The following is a 24,725-nucleotide window of genomic DNA, read 5'->3' as shown; positions in this document are numbered from 1 at the left end:
TGGAACTGACATTCAACCAATCCAATATGAAGTCCCTGAGCTCAAACCCTACCTTGGAAGTGTAAATTGCTCAGAGGGCTGACAAAGCAGCTCTGATCTTGCAGCTCAGAGCAGGGTGAGCACAGCTTTGGACAGCTGCTGCCATCTCAAGTCACATACAGCCCTGGCTTCTGTCAAGGCCCTGATTGTCTCAGTGTGAGATATCCTTCAGCTCTGAAAATGAAACATTTGATTGGAAAATTGGTGCAGGCAGTGGTGAGATTACAGAGCTGAGCTCTCTCTGAGTGCATTCTTGCTCTCAGTGTCCTCTCACTTCCTAAATGGACCAATGTGACACCTACTGCCATTCATTGCTTATTCTAGTCACAATGTTGATCCTTTCTTTTCTCTGTGTGTCTATATCACCTCTTTGCATTAAGGATTATGCCTCCCACAGCATAACTTTAAATCTGTTTAGTCCTTAGTATCATACTGAACATGATTAGTACACCCCTGACCCTCAGGAAATCCATAACCCACTCCTTGATGGGATGGTTTCCTCCCTATGCTTGTGGAAGGAAGCCTGAAGTGAAAAAAGAATTCATCAATCTTATTCTCTGTAGGGAAGGACTAATTTTTTTTTTCTCAGGACCTCAGACTATTGTATTTGGAATGTATCAAGAAATCAAAACCTAGGCTAGTGAGGCCCTGGCACAGGGTGCCCAGGGAAGCTGTGGCTGCCCCTGGATCCCTGGAAGTGCCCAAGGCCAGGCTGGACAGGGCTTGGAGCACCCTGGAATTGTGGAAGGTGTCCCTGCCCATGGCAAGAGGGTAGAACTGGATGGTCTTTGACATCCCTTCCAGCCCAACCCACTCTGTGATTCCATGAGAAGAAGGATTTTGCAGCAGCAGGATTTTGATCAGCAGCTCCCGATTTTGTCACTTGGAGGTGACACAACCCACAGTGGCCTGCTGTGTGCAGCACAGATGTTAATAAAGGCTGGGAAATCCATGAGAGCCAGGAGGGACAGGACAGCATCAGCTCAGGCAGCTTCCACCCTCCCAAAAACCCCAGAGGTAGCTCCCAGCAGGGAAGTGACAATGGAGGAAGAACCCAGAGTCCTCATGCTTTCACCCAAGGAGCAGCTGCTCCTGCTCCAGTGTCCCTCCGAAGTGAGAGGCTCAGCTGACAGAGGAGATGCTTCACTAATTCAGGAGCAACTGAAATAAAGAAGACTTAATTCTTCTCTGCAGTTCACAAGGCAAATTGTCCTGCAAACTACTCCTCCTCCACTTGCTGGTTAGTAGCAGTTGTGAAAACCTTCACAGTTTAATTAGCAGTGCTCATGAGTGCCTGGGAAAGAGACACCCGAACCCAAAAGGAAATATTTATCTCCCTGAGCTGTGCTTTGAGGTGCAAATGAGAAGACAAACCGTGTTTGACATTTTGAACAATTGAAGCACCACCAGCTTCGGGCATCACAATATTCCATACTTCAAGGAGGTATTTTCCTAACTATTTATGGCTTGATATTACATGGGTGAGATAAAATCCATTAAACATTTCATTTTGGTACTTCAGGTCGTGCTCCTTCTCTTCAGACAAAAAAAAAACCCCAACAAACAACTGTCTAGAGTAATAGCTAAAAGACTTTATCATCTTCCAGTGGTTGTAGTAATGATATTAAAATCATCATCCTGTGCAAGACTGAGAATTGCTGAAAATCAGGACACTCATGAAATTAGTGGGCAGCATACTCTGAGCTCCAAAATGGATTTAATAGTTAATGCTTTGAATAATTAATAAATAAAACTGGAGGAAATCCTGACATTGCATCTGAAAACAGCAGGGCAAGGACTGGAGATGTGGCTCCTTGAGTAAGGAATATCTTAAATACATGAAGAGAAATGAAATTCCTTTTATTTCTCTCAAAGTGTTTGAGACTACATAAAGGTAATTTTGCAGTTTCTCAATTATTTAAAGTATGAAGAAAGAATGATAATAGAGAAAGAAGTTTTGTAATTTGCCAGCTTAGAGAACAACAGCTGCCATCTGCAGGGAATCAATAAGTTTTATTGAACCAATGATGAAATAGAAGTATTTGATGTTCTAACACTTGGTCTGTGACTAGAAATATTTTATATTTATCATGTTTTACAAAAGGAGTCTTGGTGTTTCACCACTGTTCTCCCTTTTTCCAAACACCAGGTTCACTAAAAACATTATTAATAAAAATGTTTTTTTCTAAGTCCTTTCACTGATTTTAACAGAGATGGACTCTGATCCACCTCAGAAACAGAAAATTTCCTCACCTCGGTTTCAAAGTGGTTTTCATCAAGGCTTCTGAATTGCTTTAACAGTAAAAATGTTATCAAAAAGATATTGAGTTTTCATAGTCTTTTCCCCACACATTGACCTGCTTGCAAATCAAATTCCTTTAGCCTTGCACCTCCCAGATTATTTTTTGTTAGCCATATCCAGTTTTTACAGATCAAGCTCCTGGAAAATATAATGAAAAAGCATTATTGATAATGAATTTCAGACAGTACTTAGTTTTGGATTTCTCTTATCAGATAAATTAATTATTGTTTATTAGGGTTACCACAAAAATATACATACATATATATATGTGTGTGTGTGATTTTTTTTTTCTTTAAAAAATAGCTTTTGTAATCAATAAGCAATAATGATACCAAATTCTGCTTGTATATCGTGGGATACTTGGATTTTTTGTAATTTTTTTTGAGCCTGACTTTTATTCCCAGTAACAGCTGACTACAGCCCTTCTTTGTTTCATGAGCTCTGGACTTGGATTTCCATGTTTTTTAAGGCTGAAAAATGAACCTGCAGAAACCAATCAGATGCTAAAATGCCTGAAGCTGGACAATGGCAAAACAACTCAAATTGACATTTTCTCTCCTGCTGAAATGAGCTCTGGAAGAAAATGGACTAAAACCTGGAGATTTTCACTCTGTTTCTGCCAAGAACTTGTTTGAAGGCCACATTAATCTCCTTCAGCACTGAAAACCTTAAACCAGAATTCCAATTTGAGATCACTTTGACTGGATTTTGACATTGATCAATTTGGCTGGAGATTTTGACACTAATATCACCTTCTTGAATGAAAATCTTTGGATGAAAGTAACTAATTATGATAGTAATGATAATAATAATTATAAAATACTTAAAATATACAAAACAAGTGATGCACACCTCAATTTCTCACCATCCACTGACTCATGCCCTGAGATCCAGAGCAGTGTCTCTGCTTTGTTTTTTGAGGTGAATAACTCTCTCTTTCCTTTCCTGCCCTCCCATCGCTTCTTAGACATGACACCTGCACTTAGGATCTTCAGAGATGCGAAAAATGCCAATCACTTGTTTTCAAAATTTTAAAAGTTTAATAGTAATAAAATGGTTATAAAAATAGCAATATAGTTAGAGTAATGAAAATTTGGACAATTGGGATTAGGACAATACGAGACAATACGAACAAAGAGTTACAGACAGTCCAGGTACCTCTTTCTGGGCAAAATAAGCCCAAAAAAGGACCCACCTTAACAGAGGATTAACCCTTAAAAGCAACAGCCTGTTGCATATTCACACACCTCATACATGATGCATAAATTCCATTCAAACGCAGGATTCTCTCTGGTCAGTGTCAGCTTCTTCCTTTTAATCCTGACGGCTCTTCAGGGCTGAGTGAGGCAGGAAAAAGTTGATTTCTTCTGATAATGGAGCAATAAATTCTCTTTGAAAGAGTCAGGTGTCCTGTTGTTGCTATCTGGTGCAAGTCGTCTCTCTTAAAAAAAGTATCTCACCTAGCATTGTTTCTATTTTAACATAATGTTATAACCTAAAACTATATTTAACACACTACTTAAGTAAATTAATCCAGCATAACTTTCTAACATAACACATATAATATTAATTTTCATATTTGTGAAAAGCCAATCATAAAATACGCATTTTTCACAACAGAACTCAATTATTCAATTTAGGTTTTGGCCCTGGTGTATTAGAAAACACACACAAGGAGCCTGGGATTGCTTAGGATCCTCTTAGGTGCAGACTTTTCTCCTTCATCATCAAGCTGCAGCTGGTTGGAAGTAAAGACTTTCACACTAGGGTTGGAGAGCAGAATTGCAGGTGCTTGGAAAAGTGTCTACCTCACAAAGTGCACTTGTCACCACAAAATGACAGGGAGCTGTAATATGTAGATAAGGAGTCCAGATAGAATTGCTGCCTTTATTCACATTATCCCCATCATAGACTGAAACTTGGGAAAATCAAGCTAGAAGTCCTCCTGTACCATTAGCAAAGCTGTGTTCTGCTCTCTTACAAAGTGACATAAATGGGTGAAGGAATTAAGCTGTCACCTGTGGTGTCCAAACATTTGGAGATCTCAAGAATTTAAAGTGTGTTACATTCTGTACTTCAGATCTCCAGAACAACACAATTATATTTAATGCTGTGCCCTTCAATCTGTCAAGCCAAAACCTTTCTTTCTGACGTATTGTTTGCACATTGTAATTTATTTTAGTGCTCTGTAGAGGTAGGAAATAAGGGAAGAAATCTAAAATATTCCTGCTGTCCTTCTCCTCCTCCTCTGAGAATCTCAGAGTAACTTGTCAGTAAGCGAAGATTGGGAGGTTTTCTTAATTTAAGTAAGTCAGTTTTAAAATGTTCCTAATTAGGGGATGTGCATATTTTGTCAGCTGTGGCTGGTACAGCCTGGATAATAGTGGGCAGTTTTGACACAATCGGTACAGTTTTTGCTATAATTAGACAGACATGCAGAACATCCTTCAGAGCAGAAAATGACTGGTAAAATGCAGAATTCGCTGGCAGATTTTGGAGATCTCGTGCTGTCATCTGCAGACGTCACTTCTGTCCATCAGATAAGCTCACAGAAAAGTCTACAAGAGCAACGCGGCCCCAAAAGTGACCCCCTGGAACATCCTTTCATGACAGCAGAGATCATGGCCAGTTCCACAACCTCTGGTGAGTAAGGAAACTCTCAGAGCAAAACTCCTGGAGCTCCTGGAGCTGGGCCAGTGGAGGCTGCAGAGGTGATGAAGGGACTGAAGCATCTCCCTGCCCAGGGAAGGCTGAGGGAGTTGGGGCTGTTCAGCCTCAGGATGAGCCCCAGCTGAGAGGGGGCCTCAGCCCTGGGTGTTCCTGGCTGTCCCTGGCTGTCCCTGGATGTCCCTGTGTGTCCCTGGGTGTCCCTGGGTGTCCCTGTGTGTTCCTGGCTGTCCCTGGCTGTCCCTGGCTGTCCCTGTGTGCAGGAAGGAGCAGAGCAGGGCTCAGGCTCTGCTCCAGGGCCCAGCAATGGCACCAGAGGAAGGGGCAGGGACTGAGCCCAGGGAGTTCCACCTGAATTCACAGAATTCCCAGAACCACAAGGCTGGAAGAGACCTTCAAGATCATTGAGTCAAACCCAGCCCCAACATGGCAACTAAACCATGGCACCAAGTGCCACATCCAGGCTTCTTTTAAACACATCCAGGGATGGTGAGGAACATGAGGAACATGAGGAAGAACTTTACTGAGAGCCCTGAACAGATTGTCCGGAGAGGCTGTGGAGTCTCCTCACTGGGGATATTCCAGAGCCATCTGGACACAACCCTGTGCCCTGTGCTGTGGATGGCCCTGTTGGAACAGGGAGCTGGGACCAGGTGACCTCTGTGGTCCCTTCCAGCCTGATCCATCTGGGGTTCTGTGAAATTCAGGAATAGTCATGGATCTGCTTGGACAAGATCTTGTTTCTCGTTTGGGATTGACATCAATTGGGATTGATGGTAACTGGAATTTATGATAACTTGAACAGATTTGAAGACTTGCAGCAATCCTATCAGTTTAACTGCTCTGGGATTGAATTCATGGCTCCAGCCTGGAATTCCTGTGAGTGGTAGCATGTTCTCTCTGAGAACTGGGCTGGGAGTTATTACCTGAATATTACCTGAATCCACTAGGAAAATCATCAGGACAGAAGGAAATTTCCCATCAGCAGCTTCAAGTTGCTACAAACAGGGCACAAGTTTATTTAAAAAACAACAAAAAAAAATTTATATGTACATATATGTAAATAAAAAATCTTGAGTTTATTTTCCACTGTGCATAAGCTCTCTCCAGATCTCCATTTTAGAATAAGAACATCACACACTGCAGCACTCAGCTGTTGCCTTAATTGTCTCTTCACTCAGGGAAGATTTGGGATGAGCATGAGGGCACGTGGTAGCTGTGGAAATCTGCTCATTAAGTGGGAGAGAGCAGAAGCAAACACAGCTCCCCTTTGGCATTTTGTGTTTGGGATCACTCACACTGTTTCCATCTTCACTGGAGCGTATCTTGCTGAAGGGTTTTGTTCAAGACCATGAAGACCCAAGACTAAAGTCATACTGATTGTGCACAAGGAACTTGGAAATCTGCCCTCATCTGCTCCATATGCTTCTTGCAAATGTGATTTAATTTTGTTGGTTTTTTTTCCCTTGGGAATTAAGAGTTTCACTGTTATGCAAAGATGTGTTCTTGTCTTTCATAGTCTGTGCAGTCTTTTATGCATGAGTCTCTCATATAGATAGAAAAATCCAGAACTTGTAAAATAAACTGAGATACACAATATGGTTTAAGAAAATGAGTGAACCAGAGCATAAAACTGCCTCAGGCTGCACTTCTATTCCAAAAGTAAGTCCAAGTTTAAAAACAAGTCTAAGATTGTTTTAACTTGTTCTTGCTGCTGCTGTGGGCTAAGTCAGCACTACTGTGTGAAGGTAGAGGTCTCCTTAGCATGGCACAGCAAATATTTGGTATTGTCACATCATTAATTCTGTTTCCTATCTCAAACACAGCCCTCAGTAATGGGCATTTGAAGCAGGCTGCAGGGTGTTGACACTGTTTGAAAACTCAAGGAATTCTTCCAGTACACAAACCCTGAAATGTTAAAAAGTGACTGTATTTCCTTCTTTGCATGTGTTGTGGATTGTACCCAGGTTGAAAAGGCTTCTTGTTGGTCTGAAAGCTTCCCTTTTAAAATTCAGCTTTTGAGCAGGAGTGTGCAACATTAACACCTTCATTAAAATAATGCTGGGTATGGATTGGAAGGAAGAAAATGAAGTGTTAGTGATGGAAAATCCAAAGGCTCTGAGGGCTGAGTGTGCCTGTTGAGACAACACTGGGTCTCTGGAAGTCTGTCCAGAAATATTAAAATAAATATGCTCTACATACCTACTCACAAATCCGTGAGACTTGAAGCTTGCCACTGGAGTCAGAGAGGAATTTAACTCAAGGATGAATAAAGAAGACTTTTAATAACTATGGTTCAATTCAATTACAGTGACTGACCTTCATGCAAGCCCTGTTTTATCCCTGTCCCTGTTTTCTTACCCAATTATCCACGAGTTCAACTTCAGGCTGCTCTTAGGCCTCACCTGACCAGTGTCACTGCAACTCTGACTTTGTGTGCTGGAAAACAACTGCTGGAACAGGAGGTCATGTACCTCATCCGCACTTTGTCTTTAAAAACATTCTTTGACTCCTTCTGTTCACATTTGAAGGAAAATCAGAAAAAATCAGGCCAACCAGAAGGTTGGTGTGAATTAAGGACATTCCTATTACCTTCTTGAGCTGTACTTGCCAGTTTAAAGGCAGTTAAGACCTGAATATCTTCATTCATGCTCTGCTTTCAGTACTTTGTTCTCTTTTCTTCCCAGTGCCCAGACTTTTCATCTTCATCCAGCTGCCCTCAGCTTTAACTACCTGAATGCTCTGCAGGGAGCCATGAAATTCATTGCAGAGTGATAAGTTACTCTGGGAAACCAACAAGGAAAATGATTTTTTTTTCACCTTCTAGGTCCAAAATTAGATGCCTAAATTTGGAAGCTGATCTCCTTTTCTTTTCTTTCTTTTTTTTTTTTTTTTTTTTTTTTATCCCTACAGAAAACCCCTCTGACAGGTGATTTATTTGGCCTCTTCTCTGAGCAAAGTCTCCGGAGATGCCTGACTTCCTCCAGTGATTTTACAGGCAAGACTAATGTAAATAAATTCAAGGACCTCAGTTCAGTCCATAAATCTGGGCTGCTGTTGTAGACTCTGGCTCCTTTTGTTAGAGACTTCTTCAATAAAGAAACTCTGTCTTGACAAAATAATGTAATGCTGGAGCATATAACAAAAAAAGACATTCCAGCATTCATTTAATTCCACTTTGTCAAGCCAAAGTTAGTTTGTGCTTCATAGAAAAACTCTAAAATTGTTGCTTTTATTCCAGCCTAACTTCATGGATTTGTGGTCATAAATATTCCAATTACTTACATTTAATGGTTCACTTGTCCTCATCTGGGCCACGGCAGATCCTTGTGCCCATGTCCTTCACCTGTTGCAGTGGGAAGGAACATGCTGGCCAAAACTGCCCTCAGGCTCTGAAATGATGAAATCTCAGGTTGTGTGAGCAGGGTGCAGGAAGTGCTGTGCTGTCCAGGGGCAGTGCATGAGAAGCTGCTCACACTGATGAATTATGCAGCGTGACTGAAGTCAATCTATACCCCTCTCTGTGATTTGTGCCCATTCAGACACTCTGACTCATGGCAGGGTCAGCACTCTCACACTTTTCCACTGTGGAGAAATGCTGCTAATTTGGGATTTTTTCATTGTGAAGATCCCCTGTTTTTTGGAAAGGACACTTATACTAATCTCCCTTTTTTTTTTTTTGTTTTCTGTCACAGATCTTTTAGCAATTACAAAACCAGGTTCAGAAATACTTTGCCTTCCATAATCAAGCAAACAAATAAATCAATAAACACTTTTATCTTCAGGTTAAAGGCTAATGAGGTAAGAAATAACAAGCAGGCTGAGAAGTGGGCAGCTGGGGAAGAGCTGAAGAAGTTGTAGCTGATGATGTTTCTTTCCTTAAGTGAGTGCAAAGAGCACACATACAAAAGAGAGGCTAATTAGTCTCTTTTCAGTTGGAAAAAGAACACAGTGAAAAAATCAAGCAAAAGTACACAGTACAAGCAGTGCTGTTACCATTCTGGGTCTTTCCTGCATTTCAGAGTCTTGTGCAGTCACGAAACTCCTCCAGAAATCAAGGAGAAGCAACACCAGGATCACCAAAGTAACACTCAGTAATCAGCAAGTTATGTGCAAAGATGGCAAATTTCAGACCTGTAGAGCTGAGAAGGTTAAATAGGGAAATTATACACTGTGCTTTAAGGGGTGGAAACTCTTCATAAAAACCTCTGCTGACCAGACCTCTTCCTTTCCTCCTCCAGTCACTTCGAGATGAACTCCCTTCAGTTTCCAAGCTTAATTCAGCGCCGTTTCAGTGGTTTCAGACAATGGAGCTGAAGTTAGTCTCGCGAGGACACAATATTAGCCAGAAAATTTCCTTTCTTCTTGTGGCTTTCTGGGTTTTTCAGTCTGTAGCAATCATAAGCAATTTTTCCTTGGATGGATATCTGGCTTAGGAAGGTCTCTGGTGAGCCACTAATTAGATAGAAGAGTTTCTGAAAGGAAGTCAGCATCAAGAGGTTGTGCTCTGTGGTGTTATTTAGGTGTCTACAGGGAAAACAACACATTCAGAAGCTCTTATCTTGGAGAAAATTACTTTTTTTAAGATACAGAGTAGTTCCTAAAAAGCATGACCAATGAGGAAAGCCTGAAAGAACTGAAGCATTTTATTCCAAGCAAGTGAGTATTGAAATAGAATGTCTGTAGTAGTCAGATATAGAACAAAGTGTGTATCCAAGAGGGATAGATGGGGATGGGGAGATGTTTGGAGTCTGAAATTAAAAGATGGGGAAGAGGAAGGCTGAAAAAGGTCAGGAAGAAGCTTTGCAATTTTCCCAGGATGCTGCCCTGCCATGGAGACTGTCTGCATGAATTAGGTGGCTCTGGCTCACAGTCATGCAGCAATCTTTCTTTTTCCCTTTTTTTTTTTTCTTTTTTAAAGAAGGAATTAAAAATAATAGCTCGATTCTGTCCTTTGAGTATATTTCCCATCATCCTAGGCACAGACACAACTTAAGGAAGGGCACTGGAGTCCTCCCCTGAGTGCATCAATAATGTGTCTATCAGTGAGAGGCATCTCTGAGTAGCTTTTGGAACTTTATTGCACTGCTGACCTTTAAGTAAGCACAGGTTTTCCTTTAATGTGGTGTTGGTGTTGCGTCCTCTCTGATCTTTCCTCTGAAGCTTCCAGCAAAGCCCCCAGAGCACCCAGGATCTCAAACAGATGTGTCCTGGCTGCACGTCTGCCCACCCATAAGCCCAAAGGCTCTGTGACCTTCAGCTCTCACGATGCTGCAGCACCTCCAGGTCAAAGAGAAGAGTCAGGGCTGTGAAGCTGCCCCATTTCCTCAGATGAAAGTGCAGCTGTGGAGCAGCCTAGGAACCAGCCAGGAATGGCTGCACACTGCACGGCAGGCTCTGCATCTCTGTAGAGGTGTCTTGGTTTGAACAGACAGGTGTCTGCTAAGGAAGGCAGGAGCCTCCCCTGAAATGGAAAATGTAAACCCCCTCCCTACAAAGTGTTATAATTTTGAAATTAAGGGGCTCTCAGGCAAAGAGATGGGAGTAGGAATAACAGTTCTTTATTAGGGAAAAAAATAAAAGTAAAATTAAAATGCAGTAAAACAAAACAACACTGCCAGAGTCAGAGCAGGCCCTGCTCCCCTGTGTGTCAGGGGGTGGCACAGCCCCATCCCATGGGGGCTCAGCCCTCCTGCAGTGCCAGCTGTGGCTCTGCTGGAGCAGGGATCCTGCACAAGGGGGGAGTTTTCCTCTGCAGCTCCAGGGCTGCTGGAGATGGGCCTGGGCTCCCTCTGGCAATGCAGGGCAGCAGAAGCTGCTCCTCTGGCAATGCACTGGGCAAAGGCTGCTGTGCTGTCCCAAACCTCAGATTGGATCCAGGTAGGAATGCTTGGCTCCTCCCCTGGGCGGAGCATCTCCCCATGGGATGATGGAATTTGATCAGCCATACAGGGACACTCACTGGCCATGGACAGAAGAGAATTAATAATGAATGGCCCATGAAGAGCAGAGATCTCCTGGAGGGAGGATTGGATGTGGAAGAGATAAAGAAAACTGCCCAATGAACAGCAGAGAACTGCCCCACCCCTGACAGATGGGAAAAGAACACACACCCCCAGCCTAAGAGAAGATGAGAGCAGCAAACTCTGAACCACCAGCTGTAGCTGGGCTGGATTGTAAAAGGTGTCTCTAGTCAAGGGCAATGGCTTGGGGATACAGAGCTGATGTCCCCATGGCTTGTGAGCAGGGTGTCCATGTTCTTCTTTTATTTGCAGCAGGTCCAAAGAAGTGCCACAGAAATTATTAGAAGGATGGAACATATGTCCTATGAGAAAAGACTTAGAGACCTGGATGTGTTCACCTGGAGCAGAGAACGCTCCAGGAAGAGCTTAGAGCTCCTGCCAGTGCCTGAAGGGGCTTCAGGAGAACTGGAGAGGGACTTGGGACAAGGGATGGAGGGACAGGACACAGGGAATGGCTTCAAACTGGAAAGGAATAGGTTTGGAATGGTTACTAGGAAGAAATCCTTCCCTTAGAGGGTGGGGAGGCCCTGGTACAGGGTGCCCAGAGAAGCTGTGGCTGCCTCTGGATCCCTGGAAGTGCCCAATGCCAGATTGGATGGGGCTTGGAGCAACCTGGGCTAGTGGAAGGTGTTCCTGCCCATGGCAGGGGGTGGAACAAGATGGTCTTTAAGGTTGCTTCTAACCCAAACCGTTCTGTGGTCTTATGGTTCCAAAACACTGCAGTCTTTCATGGCTGTGTGTCTGAATCAGGAGCTGGAGGCAGAGTTTCCAGTCTGTCCATAACTTCTGCTTTTAAGGATCGGGATAAGATAAAGCATAGAAAACCTTTAAAGTCTCCAGGGAATTTTTTTAGAAGCAATGAGCTCCCTGCTCTGTGGCTGGTGCTCTTCAATCTGTTGTCCAGTGTCCTTCCCTCCATCCTCCCCCCATCTTTGAAACCCTGACACAAGTGTAAGACCCCATTGAGCTGTTACCATTTCCTCCAGTGCTGAACAGTGACTTTCACCCTCCCTAGGAAAAGGTTCCTTTCCTTCAGGCACATCTTTGCTCGGTGTCACGTCTTGCCAGCTGAACTGATTTTGGAAGGGGAAGGTTCCAGTCTCTGTGAATTCAATCTGGCACACTGGATTTGAAGATTTAAGTACTCTAAGTACCCACTTTCCCGAGCTGAAGTCCAATTCCAAATCCTTTCAAATGTAAAGCTACTGAAATACTAAAAAAAACCCCCAAAACCTAGAAGTTAAAAAACGAATCTTTAATTATTTTTGTTTGAAAACACATTTGTTTGAAACTGGGAAGTTTCAAGTTTGATATTCCAGAACCAACAAACTTGAGTTGTTTGCACATATATTATTTTTTTCAATCTGAAAATTTTTCAGATTTCTTCTGGCCCACAAAAGCAATTCCTACTGCCAAGCTCCATGCTGAGTGGGAGGTATTTTTGTCAGGGATATTGCAGATGATGTCCCAGCTGATAAGAGACTTTCCAAATCTGTTGTATTAACTTGTTCTGCTCCAAGGGATGGCATTTTGGAAATCCATGTCCCAGGGCTGCCAATTTAAGGAGCTCTTTCAAGTGCAGAAAGCATCCATGTGCTCCTCATTTTCCCCAGGCTGGGTCATCATCAATCCCTCCCTTGGGTAATACAATTGATAAAATGCAAAGCTGAGGGGGGTTGGAGTTTTTTAATATTATTTCTAGAAGGCAAAGCTAAAAGGGGATATAACTGATGAAATTTTTATGCTGTTTGCAACAGAAGAGAAAGGGGAAAATAAGTGGATTTGCGTGCTTTGACCTTGGCTAGAGGGGGTTTGGATATTTTCAAGACAGCAAAGTTCAAGAAGTTCCTGTGAGCTGTGTCCATGAGGACAACCCCTCCTCCAGGAACTTCTTCCTGTCCTCCAGGACACCAGTGGATTATAAGGAATATTTTGTGACAGAAGATTAATTCTTACTGTTTATTTTCATAAGCAATTTTGTGAACTTTTGGAAGTTGTCTTTTAGCTCTTCTCCCCATGAGAGCTCTGAACACTTGTAAGGTATTGGAGACTGAAGATAATCATAATAAAATAGCTTTGACCTTGGATTAAAAGTTTGCCAAGGTGACAGAGAAGCACATGAATCAGTTACAACTCATACACAAGATGCAAAGGCTGCAGTTGGTCAACATTTTAAGAATGCAGGACCAAAGAAGCTTGCCAGCAATCACAGCGAAATCCACAGCTCAGTGTCAGCTTCTTTCTTCAGTACACTTTGATTTTTAACGAAAGCAACCAAAGGTGTGCAAGCTCAGGATCACTGAACACTCCTCCTGCAGGTATCCAGAATTTTCAGGATGCTTGAGAAGCCTCCACTTGCAGGCTTCAAAGCAAAGCACCAGGGATGAGAGGGAATTGGGGGCAGGGTAAGATCCTGCTTTGTCAGAAGAATATTTCTGGGATGCTTTTTGAGAGCTTCTAATTTCTTTAGAGCAATTGCCATTCCCATTTGGCAGAGCTGCACCCCACTCAGTGCCTGTAGGAGGAGAAAGAATAAAATATGTGGGATCTTTGTTTCTCAATAAAGAGAACAAAGCCCAGAGACAGACAAGTTGGTGCCATCATTGTGGTGACAATGACAAAACAATGTCTTTCTCTGAGCTCGTTTTACAAGATAATATAAAGCTTTCAAAACAAAGCATTGTAAGTGCTCCTGAAATACAAATAGAAGTGGTTTATAACCTCTCCAGCCCTGCAAAGTAATTCTTGCTATTTAAAATATGGCTGTGCTTAATGTTGCATATTTTCAGATCGTGAATTATGATTTGCTTTAAGTGGCTGCTGCCTTTGCTCCCCTTTTGCTCCACAGAGGACAATTTTGGAATCTATTAACTTCATTCAAGGTCTGATAGGAATATTTGTACAACATTCCAAAGGGTGCTTGGTTAGCTCTGAAGAGACCTAACCCAGGCCCTGAAGGGGCCCATTTTTAATGAGATTTTAGAGGTGACATTAACAACAGGCTTGGAGCAATGAAGCACGAAGATGACGAGGTGCTGGGATAAAATCTGCTTTCTTCAGGTTTGATTAATGTGTTCTGGCTCCATGGGCCCCTCCACAGCAGAAACTCTTCACAACACACTCCTGTACCTGAAGGGAAACTGGCAGTGAGGAAAAGCATCCTGCCCCACAGCATTTGGGGGAAGTTTTCCTGACCCCTGGGCTGTGCACCTCTATCACCCTCTGCTTTCTGCTCTGCTGCCACTACAAAGAGCAACTCACCAGCACCTCAGGAGATTTGGGGTCCTTCTCAAAGGGCTCTTGGCACAAAGATGGTCTTGAAGGCCTAGGTGTGCCCAAATTCCTACTGAATTACTGCAGGATTTGGGGTGGGAAGAAGTCTGGGGCTCTCTACTCCAGCCTGCTCAAAGAAGGAAGAACTTGAAATTTGCACACTTGGCAGCTCATGGCCAGAACCAGTTAAATTTTGAGCATCTTCAAGGTTCTCCCGGCATGTGTTGTAGTGTTTGGTCACTGCCACGGTGATGTCAAAATCCCCTCAGATTTTAGGTCCTCTTAATAGGAAATGGGACTTGCTTGGGCATTTTGCTTTATTTTGAGAAACCTGTAGAAACATCAATAAGTCTGCAAAGCAAACATCAACCGCTTTTATTATTAAGGCTCTTCTGAAAATAATAAAAAAAAAGGAAATTAGGTAAAACAGACTACAACAGAAGGATTTAAATGCAAATCTTGCCTTGCTACTCTTCTATTTCAGAAGAGCAAGACATTGATTCCTGGTTAGGATTCAGATAATTCACCCATCACATTGATGCTCATTTTTTTGGAGTTACTGAAGAAATCCCAAGAGACTTTGCCTCAGAAATCAATACAGTCAGAAAAACTTCCCCATTAATAAAAGTATTTGAAGAGCATTTGAGAGAATATATTAATTTTATAAGAAAACTGAGAACCTGCTGTTGAAAAAAGATCTATATCGCTTAATTTTTCATGTTCTCCTTTGGAACCTCATTGAAAACAAAAAGATGAGGATAAGTTCATGCTGCTTCTGACCATTTAGTTTTGTATTTAGGAAGAAATCTCCTTTTTGTACTTACATATTCTGTCTGCCTGCAGAACTCTGTGAATGCTTTCCAACTTGATAAATTTCAGGGATGAGTTTTATGATTACTTCTGGGTTTATAGCAGAATTTAAAAAGATATTTCTGGATGAACAGGTGTATTTATTATGAATGGCTCTCCTGCAGATGCTCATCTACCCTCATCTTTAGCAGATTTGTCAGAAATCACTGTAGGGAATATCTATTACAAAACTGCCTGTAACTTTAAAAACATTTATCATGGCAACAGCTCTTGAAGACAGAAGGGAGTTTTTTCTCTGTTGGTTTCAAGAGAGTAATGAAGCTGGTGCTTAGTAACCTACCAGGTGCTTTACTGGGATTGAGAAGTGAATTAAAAGCAAGATTCCCCTGTCCTGGGTTAACATCCTGATGGCAAGAACATTTTCCTCTGTGTATCAGAGAGGAGAAATCTCTGCCCTCTGGTGTGTCCATGTGTGCTGAGGGTGGGCAAGGATTAAAGGTTTCTGCTTTGGATCACAGTTCTATCAGTCATATACAGCAGGAAATCAAAGTATCTTTCTTGTTCTCATTAAATACTGGTGGCATATTTTGGTGTTTTTTTACAGGAGAATTCTTCCCTTCAATCTGCAGATTCACATTTAGGTGTCTGTGCATTAAGTAGCATATACATATTCATCCTCACACCCTGTCTGCATCTTCTACTGTGCCATGTCTGTTTAAGTTACATGGCAGCTATGCATCACCTTTTTTTCAGTTAAATAACAGTGAAATTCTCATTAGTGCAGAGGTTAAAAGGTTTTAAAATGTCAAAAAAGCAAGATGAACTTGGTAATTGTTTAACCTGAGGTGGTGCAAAGCTTCACCCTCAAACACTCAGTGTTTAGCGGATTTAAAGATGTATTGAGTTGTCTAGTGAGTAAAGATAGAATTAAATCCTAAATTTCCTTTGGAGTTAATTGTCACTTAGAAGTTTTTCCTTGAGAGAAGAATACTATTTGAAAATGACTTAAAATGCACTAAATATGGTGTCTGTATAAGTATTGCAGCTCATTTGACATAAATGTTTTAAATAAGCAAATAATCCAATGCTTTTTTGCTCATCAGTTCACCTACCCAGGCAATAAATATTAAATCTATAGCCTAGAAAGAGGTATTTTAGGTAAAATCAGCTGCATTGTAGATATGCATAAATGAAAGGACCAGTAAAGCATGGTTTTAGCAGCCCACTCACAGTTTAGCAACATATGTTAGGCAGGGAACATGGACTCATGTCAGGCAAATGGAGAGTTTAGGAGGGAAACCAAAATCCTTGGAGATAATGGTTCTAATCCCTGTTCTGTGCTGAATTCCCAAAGGAAAGGATGGGAAGAGCACCAGAACCTCTGCCTGAGGCCTCCTGTGGTGTCTCAGAGACTGGGCAAAATGACAACACCAATGGAAACACCAACTCACTGCTAGGCTGAAATGTTTCGATCTGCTCAAAGGGATGGGATGTGTTTGTTTGGGTTTTTTTTCCTAGTATTGGAGAATTGCCAAAATGAAGCGAAATTCATCACGAATAACATGAGGTCTGTTGGGTAATCTTTTACATAGGTGCAAAACATCATAACAACACTGCTGTCCAGAGCAGAGTTGTGGGGGATCAGCAAGATGGGGGTCAGCTTCTTTTCCCAAGAACAAGTGAGAGGACAAGAGGAAACAACCTCAGCTGTGCCAGGGGACACTCAGGCTGGGCATCACCATCATCATTCCATCACCAGAGGAATTTCTTCATGGAAAGCATGGTCAGGGGTTGGAAGTAGATGGGCATTCCATGATTGGAAGAATTTCTTCATGGAAAGCATGGTCAGGGGTTGGAAGTAGATGGGCATTCCATGATTGGAAGAATTTCTTCATGGAAAGCATGGTCAGGGGTTGGAAGTAGATGGGCATTCCATGATTGGAAGAATTTCTTCATGGAAAGCATGGTCAGGGGTTGGAAGTGGCTGCCCAGAGATGTGTTGGAAGTGTCCAAGGAATGCCTGGATGTGGCACTCAGTGCTCTGGGCTGGTGACAAGGTGGGAATCAGTCACAGGTTGGACTCAATGGTCTTGGAGGCCTTTTCCAACCTCAATAACTCTGTGATTCTGTGAAGAAATAAACAAGTTTGCACCTGCCACCCTGCCCCATGATTTCCACGACCCTGTTTCTCATTTCATTCCTTACAAGCATGAGATGTTTCTCATTTCATTCCTTACAAGGTGCTCTGGGTGTGGAAGAACACTGGGCCTGTAGCTTAGAAGAATGCTTGTGGGGGATGCCAGGTGGGGCCCGAGCAGATAAAAAAGGCTCCAGGAATGGATGGCAGCAATCCCTGAGGTATATCCTGTAGGAGTGTTGGGGGGTAGGATGGTCAGGACAGATGGGGATGAGAGATCTCTGCAGGCAGGTCAGGAACCTGGGGTTTATTGCAAAGGGCCTGGGAGCAGGGCCCTGCTGGGAGCTGCCAGGCACAGCTCAGAGCAGGCCTGAGAGGAGAGAGACAGTGGAAAAGAGGGTGAGAGAGAGAGGATGAGAGGATAACAGAGTGAGAGAGTGAGGTTCCTGTTACAATACCATAAATCTTCTCTGTGTTGAATATTCTAATTCTCACTAACCAATCTAGTACAATATACAAATCCTATAGCATTTCCATACAGCCTATAAGAATCATTACATTACCATACTGTGTTACATTTTAAACCCTAAAAACTCCTCTTTGGGCCCCTTCTGCCAAGCTGGCAGGGTCTGCTCTGACCCTTGGACCTGTCTGCAAGCAGAGGGTATTGTTTCATCACAAGGGGATCACCTTCAGTCTGACCATACCTACAACTGCTTATCCAGTTGTTCAGTAACTAAGGTATCTCAGAGCTTGCTTTCATTTCAGTCTCCCTTATAGTTTCTATAGTCTCAAAATCTTTTGCCAGGCAATCATGTTTACAAGGCTCTCCTGTTTCATCTTCCCCAACAGTATTCCTGACTCCCAGCCTGGTGCCTGCTGTGAGCACAAGTGTAAGTAGAATTTCTGAGCAGGAGCTGTTCCCTGCTTGCCTTGGTGCTGCTCCTGCCCTGCCTGTAGCTGTGGGAATGAAACCCAGCCAAAGCAAGGCACACACACACACAAATGGATCTGAGGCATGAATATTCAATATTATCCTCATCTTAATGCTCGGCAGAAAGGACCCTGAACATTTTGAGGGCAATGCAGGCATATTTTGTTCCATCTCTAGTCCAAAGAGCTTAGCTGATAGCTGAGGTTAATTTTAAACTGTGGATTGAAGTAATTATTCAGCTTTTGATTCAATATTGATTAGGCAATGCTAGGCTTAAACTGAGATGTGTTCTGGAAGTGTCTCAAGCACAATGTAAAGCAATTCTTAGAGTAACCTTTTCTTCTAATTCAATCTCAGTTTGAAAATCCCAAATGAATAGGGAGAAGGGTTTAAGTGGTGCATTAAGTTTGTGTGGCAAGGTTTTGGTAAAGGAGAGGCAGCAAGTACACCAATGGACCTTCTCAGTGTAGGGCATGCTTTCCTCCTCTTGAATGATTTGTATGACTTTCCTGAATGTTAAAATATGAATTCCTGACTGGATGTAGCCTTTGAGAAACACAGCAATATGTTTCTCGAAGGTAATATCAACTTTTTGGTGTTTAGTCAGTATTGGTTGTTAAAAGTGTATCTTTATATCTGTGCTTTCTTCTGTACATATGCCTCCACCTTAATCACAAGGGAGGCCTAAAAACAGAAATCTGTGGGTAGCACAGGTTGTTTATCAGGTTTTTGCTGACAGACCTGTTAATTATCTGCTCCTATTGAGGCTGCTGTGTGAAGAACAACTGGCTTTCCATTTTCTCCCAGTGCAAAATGGGGCTGTCTTTAACACCTACTGTATTATCCTGCTCCTGAATCACACCTTGGTGAGCAGGAATTCTGCTGGCTTGATGTGGAGTGTGGGCTGCACTGAGGAGAGACAGGAGTGCACACGGGATGAGGGCAGAGGCACTCACTGCTGGGACTCCTGCAGAGGGGAAAAAGTGGGGCTCAAGGACTCACGGAGATGCTCCATCTGTTGGAGAGCTGAAGAAGGAAAGCAGGAAGGATTGGATTCAAGGCCAGGTTGGATGGGGCTTGGAGCAACCTGATCTAGTGGAAGGTGTCCCTGCCCATGGCAGGGGGTGGAATGAGATGAGCTTTAAGGTCCTTTTAAATGCAAACCATTCTAGGGTTCTGTGATTCCCCAGTTGAGGTCTGGTGAGGGTGGAGAGAGGATTTGTGAAGCTGGAATTGAATGGAGTGCCAGCCTGTAGCATTCATATTTTCTGGAAAAATCCCTTCACCCAGGATTTTTCTCCTGGGAAGCTCAGAAGACTCAGAGAAAAAGGAAAACAATTCTTTTTTCATTTGCTTCTCCTGTGTTGTGCTCATGTGGAATGTGTTTGGAGATTGTTTACCCACAGGTGATTGTTTCATTGGATTCTGCTGGGAGTTGTTTTCACTCTTTGGCCAATCAGGGCCAAGCTGTGTCAGGACTCTGGAGAGAGTCAGGAGTTTTCATTATTATCTTTTTAGCCTTCTGTAAGTATCCTGTCTGTATTCTTTAGTATAGTTTAGTTTAGTATTCTTTAATATAATATATGTCCTGGTTCAGGACAATATAGTATCTTAAAACAATAAATTAGCCTTCTGAGAACATGGAGTCAGATTCATTCCGTCCTGCCACAGGGCACCCAGCAAATACAATCCCAGCCTGTGCCTGTCCTGCATTGTCATACCTGCCCTGGGGGTATGTTGTCCACCTGAACAACCAGCTGGCTCGTTCCACGTGTTGGGGAGGTTTCTTTTCACAAAAAGGACAGCTGGGGTATATTCCTGGAGCTTTATTTGCAGCATCATCTCATTACATGGCTGAGACAACAGGAAGATGGCAAAGCTCACATACAGCAGCAGCCAAAGATTTATTTGTTACAGAACATTTAAAAAACTTTCTAGCCAATTGCTAAAGCTTACAGACAATTGTTTTAGCCAATCACTAAAAGTACATGTCACCTGCTTCACACAATGCTTGCCTGTCTTTCTATTAACAATACACAACACACCATTATTAAGCTTAAAACCTTCTACGATCTTGCTAAGCATATTTTCCTGCAGTCTTAAGGTCTATCTTAGCCAAGATAGAAAACTCAAACTATTGATTAAAGTCCTTGCTTGCTATACCATTGTAACTTTTTCTACTTTCAGACTTTGCAGCTGCAGCTAGTTCTCTGTTCTTTTCTGTTTCTTAGACCTGCTTTTACAGCTTTCTGGAAATCTTTTTACCTTTACTATTTCCCACATTCCAGTTCCTTTGACTTAAGCCAAAGAGTAAATCAACACCTAAACACTGCTCAGCCTCAGCTCTGTGAATTCAAACCCTCACCTGGCAGTGAAGGTGCAACTTCATCTCTGTTGCTGTGGTAATGGACACCCCTACCCACAGCAGCTCCCACTTTTCTTTTTAACATCTAGAGGCACCACAGGCAGAGCAAAGAGCAGCTTTCTCAAAGCTATAGAAGTTCAACTTAATATTGTAGAAACAGGTGATCCCTCAGCCAGGGAATAATGTGCTCTCTCGTGATTCAGGAGGTTGCATAAATGTTTTATTAAGTTATGCAATATTATACAATATACAACATATATTATATTATATAATATACATAATATATATAAATATACAATATACAATATACTAGATATAATATAACATATAATATACAATATATATAATAAAACTATATTAAAGAGATATACTACAAAGATACTAAAGAAAAACTCGTGACTGTCTCTGGACAGTCATGACACTCATGGATTTATCTGGTTAAGGAGTTAAAACAACTTACATTGGTGTCTAATTAACAAATCACTTTGGGCAAACAATTTCAATAAAGCATTCTACATGTGCTAATCAACAGGAGTAGTGAATAGAGATAAGAATTGTTTTCTCTTCTTCTCTGAGCTTCTCAGTGCCTTTCCCAGGAAAAATCTTGGGAGAGAGTTTTGCCTGCTGCTCTCTGTGAAGAGAGCTGTGGCCACAACTTAAACACAAATAAATGCCTTGAGAGCCCTGTGAAAGAAAGCAACACCTCCACAGCTGGAATGAAGGCGGTGTCCAGGCCACGCATGGTTCATTGCAGGATCAGAAATGCTCCTGAGGTAACTTTAAACCCACTGAGAAGTGAGATGGGAATTCTCTACAACTTCCAAGAGAGGTATGATAAAGATTGACCAGCAAAGTCCCTTTCTGAAATGGTCTTCCCAACTTGTAACAGAGCTCAGAGCTCTGAAGGACACCCTGGAGCCCAGGTTCCCCCTTTACAAGGGGCCACCCTGCTTCTAAGTCTGGATCATGTTCTTCCACCAGCAAAACAAACAGACAATTTATTTGTACAAACCTTGCCCAGTCATCCAAGTTTCCCCGTTTAATAGCAGAGTTTAGTGGGAAAAAGCTATTTCTTACTTTTAGAAACCTTAATTCAGGGTCAGTGAGGAAACTCTTACCTAAACACAGAGTTTTAAGAGCACGTCTGCCATGTTATATTAGTGTCTCTGTTCCTATAATTATAAAAAAAAGTATAATGAGCGACTAAATAAATTACTCTTGATGCTGACTGAAACAATTAACAATTATTATTTATAACATAAATAATCTAGAGTGAATCATGTTTAGCTTTCTCTTCAGCTCTGTCCCCAGCATTTGCATTTCACTGCTCTACTGGTATGTTTTGGCGCCTACTTTATTTTTGTCAGCAAAATCAGCTATTTCTGACATTATTTCAGTGCCTTCGGGGCAGAATGCTGGAACTGAACAACTGGTTCCCTCCAAGACATTTTCCAAGCCCACATCAAGTTGCTTTGCTGTTATCCATAGAAGTTATGGAAGCAGGGCCAGCGGAAGGAATGCACTGGTGGGGTTCACTTTGAGCTGAAAGCTATTTCATGCTGTGTATCCACAATTACCTCCATATTTATAGATTTCTGTGTGTCCAAAAATGGAGATCTGAACGTGGACTCTTGCTTCTTTCAAGAGTGAACAGTTTTTATATTAATCAGAGATGCCATGGCCAAGTTTCCTTCCAGCAGTCCCTAAACAAAGGAAAATTATCTTTTCAGTCAGGTGTCCTAAGTCTGCACCACAGACCTTTCTCCACTGCCTGTAGGTCTTCAAGGTTTTTTTCTTGTGGAGAAAATCAATTAATCTCTGTAGTCTTTCACAGAGTGGTGAAGGGACAGACACATTAAGCAAAGCTCTGACAGAACTACATCTTGTGGCATGAATTTATCATCTTACATCTCCAGTGCATGGCCTTGATTCCTGTCAATGTCTCTGTTAATTGAAACCTTCCTCAGAAAATGCTCTGCAGCCTAAAATTTCCAGGACTGTCCCAGTTCAAAGTTTCATTTCTGCTTGACACTCCCATCTTTGCGCTTCCTCTGCAGAAGTAGTCCAAACTTGTTAATTCCTTTTGGATATGAAAAGGAGCAAGCCCTATTAATATTATTTTCCGTGACAAGCCCTAACTTACCTTGAAAATACCAAGTATCAACAACCTCATTACACCTTGGAAGCCTCAGGTGAACTGCAGATTTTTCTTTATATAGCTCTATTTGTTTACTCTTGCCTATCCTTGAGATGAGTCACTCTTTATGGTAAATACAAATACAATGGCAATCTTGAAGCTGCTTTTCCTTTGTCTGCAGTTCCCTGATTCGTGCCCTTAACTGCAGCGATAACTTGAGCAAATCAAGAAAACGGGGCTGAAAATAGGTACAGCATCAGTGCTGGCTGGAAAGAGAGGTCTTTATCCCTCATTTGGAGGCGTTGATTCCAAGAGAGATTGAACTCCCTCAACTTTCCTTGACCCCAGGGAGAATCGATGGGACATTGCTCCCACGCAGGCAGGCAGCATTGATTCCTGCTCGTTCCCACATGGGTGTTCACGGGAGGACAGGGAAGAGTCAGGAGGGAAAGGCTGGGGGGGTTGATCTCTCCTCTGAGCTCCCAAGCATTTTCACTCCAGGTGAATTTGCCAATTACCACTAGGATATCTCGCAACGTTTCCTCTCTGCTCAGGGTAATCAGTGGGCAGAACAGGGAGAGCTACTCTGAGCAGAGAATTTATCTTGATAACACTCAGTGTGCCAGCATTCAATTTATGAAAAATGTCTTTCCCATTACTTTAATCTTTTCAACAGAGTGAGGAGAGTTCATGTTTATGATATTGCAGATGGCTGTGGACAATACACATATTTCTGATTGAGTATTTTGTATATATTCGGGGAATCTTGAACACTGGAATTGAGGATGTTTGACAATCAAGGCACCTTGTAGATCAGTATATAACATTTTATCTGGACGAGTTTCCCTCACATTCTGATGACAGTAAAACTATTTTATTAATTGATTTTAAATTGTCCTTATGCTGGTTGATATTCACCTAACAGAGCTCTACATCTCACATCAGCAGTGTGTATTTTCCAAGTGCTATTTCTCTGGCAAGTGCCAGATGAAATAGTTCTTTTCCCTTTATCTCTGTGAAGTTTTTGCATCCTGGCTTTCCTATGTGGAATGATGGATCCCAGCACTGTTGAACAGACTGCAACCTTGATTTCATTATTCCTCAATCCCATGTGTTGGGCCTTTTACCAAAGTTGTGGCTCTTGCTGTGGATAGCTCTGATATTGGACAATTAATCTGTGATCTCAGACTATTGTAAAACAGATAATAATAAATTTCCCTGGAACATGATATTTTAGGAGTTAAGAAACTTACAAGACCAAGGGGCTGTTCCCACAAAAAAAAAATTTATATTATTTAAGTAGTCAATACTTCTTAAATTAATAAATATAGATAATTAGCATTACAAATTGCAGCAAAAATATGTGTCACAAATAATGCACTACATTTAATTATAAAATAGCATTAATATGCTGACATTAAAATATAGTATAATATTAGTAATTGTTTTAGTAAATAAGTATTGATTTATCAATACAGAGATAAGTTAGGTGAGGGTTGCTGTGGTAACTCATCTTTCTGATCTGTAGGCTGTGATTCATCTCATCAAACTCCTCACGTCTGTGATGTGTTAGGATGTGTCTGGACTTGGATGGTCATTGCATAGTTGAGAGAAATGGACATTTCCAGGACATAATTCATTTCTGCTCAAGGAAGGATTTACCAGTATAAGATTAAGCCTTTCCCAGTGGTCAGAATGTCCAGATCTGAGGCTCAAATCCTGTCACTTTCAGCGAGGTCTAATCAATGACAGTCTCCTGGAAGACACAAACCAAATACATTTCATATTGTCTGTCTGTACAATAACTCTGCAAGACGCTTTCCATGTGGAAGCTTTCACAAGCATTTCAATAGCTGATCTTTTCCCTGTGATTGATGTTAGTTGTAAACTACATGAACATGCTCAGAATTGTTTAATGCAAATCAACCCCTAAACTGTTTTCACAGGATGATTTTGTCTCTTCCTCGCAGGAGAAGCTGTGCATTAAGCTTGGGAAGCACAGGGTTTAACTCCCTGTTGTCAAGTAATAACTCTCCAA

This window comes from Molothrus ater, chromosome 4 (assembly GCF_012460135.2).
Source record: "Molothrus ater isolate BHLD 08-10-18 breed brown headed cowbird chromosome 4, BPBGC_Mater_1.1, whole genome shotgun sequence".
In the NCBI taxonomy this organism is placed as follows: Eukaryota; Metazoa; Chordata; class Aves; order Passeriformes; family Icteridae; genus Molothrus; species Molothrus ater.
The sequence above is the reverse complement of the archived record's forward strand: the minus strand, read 5'-3'. Positions refer to the sequence as shown.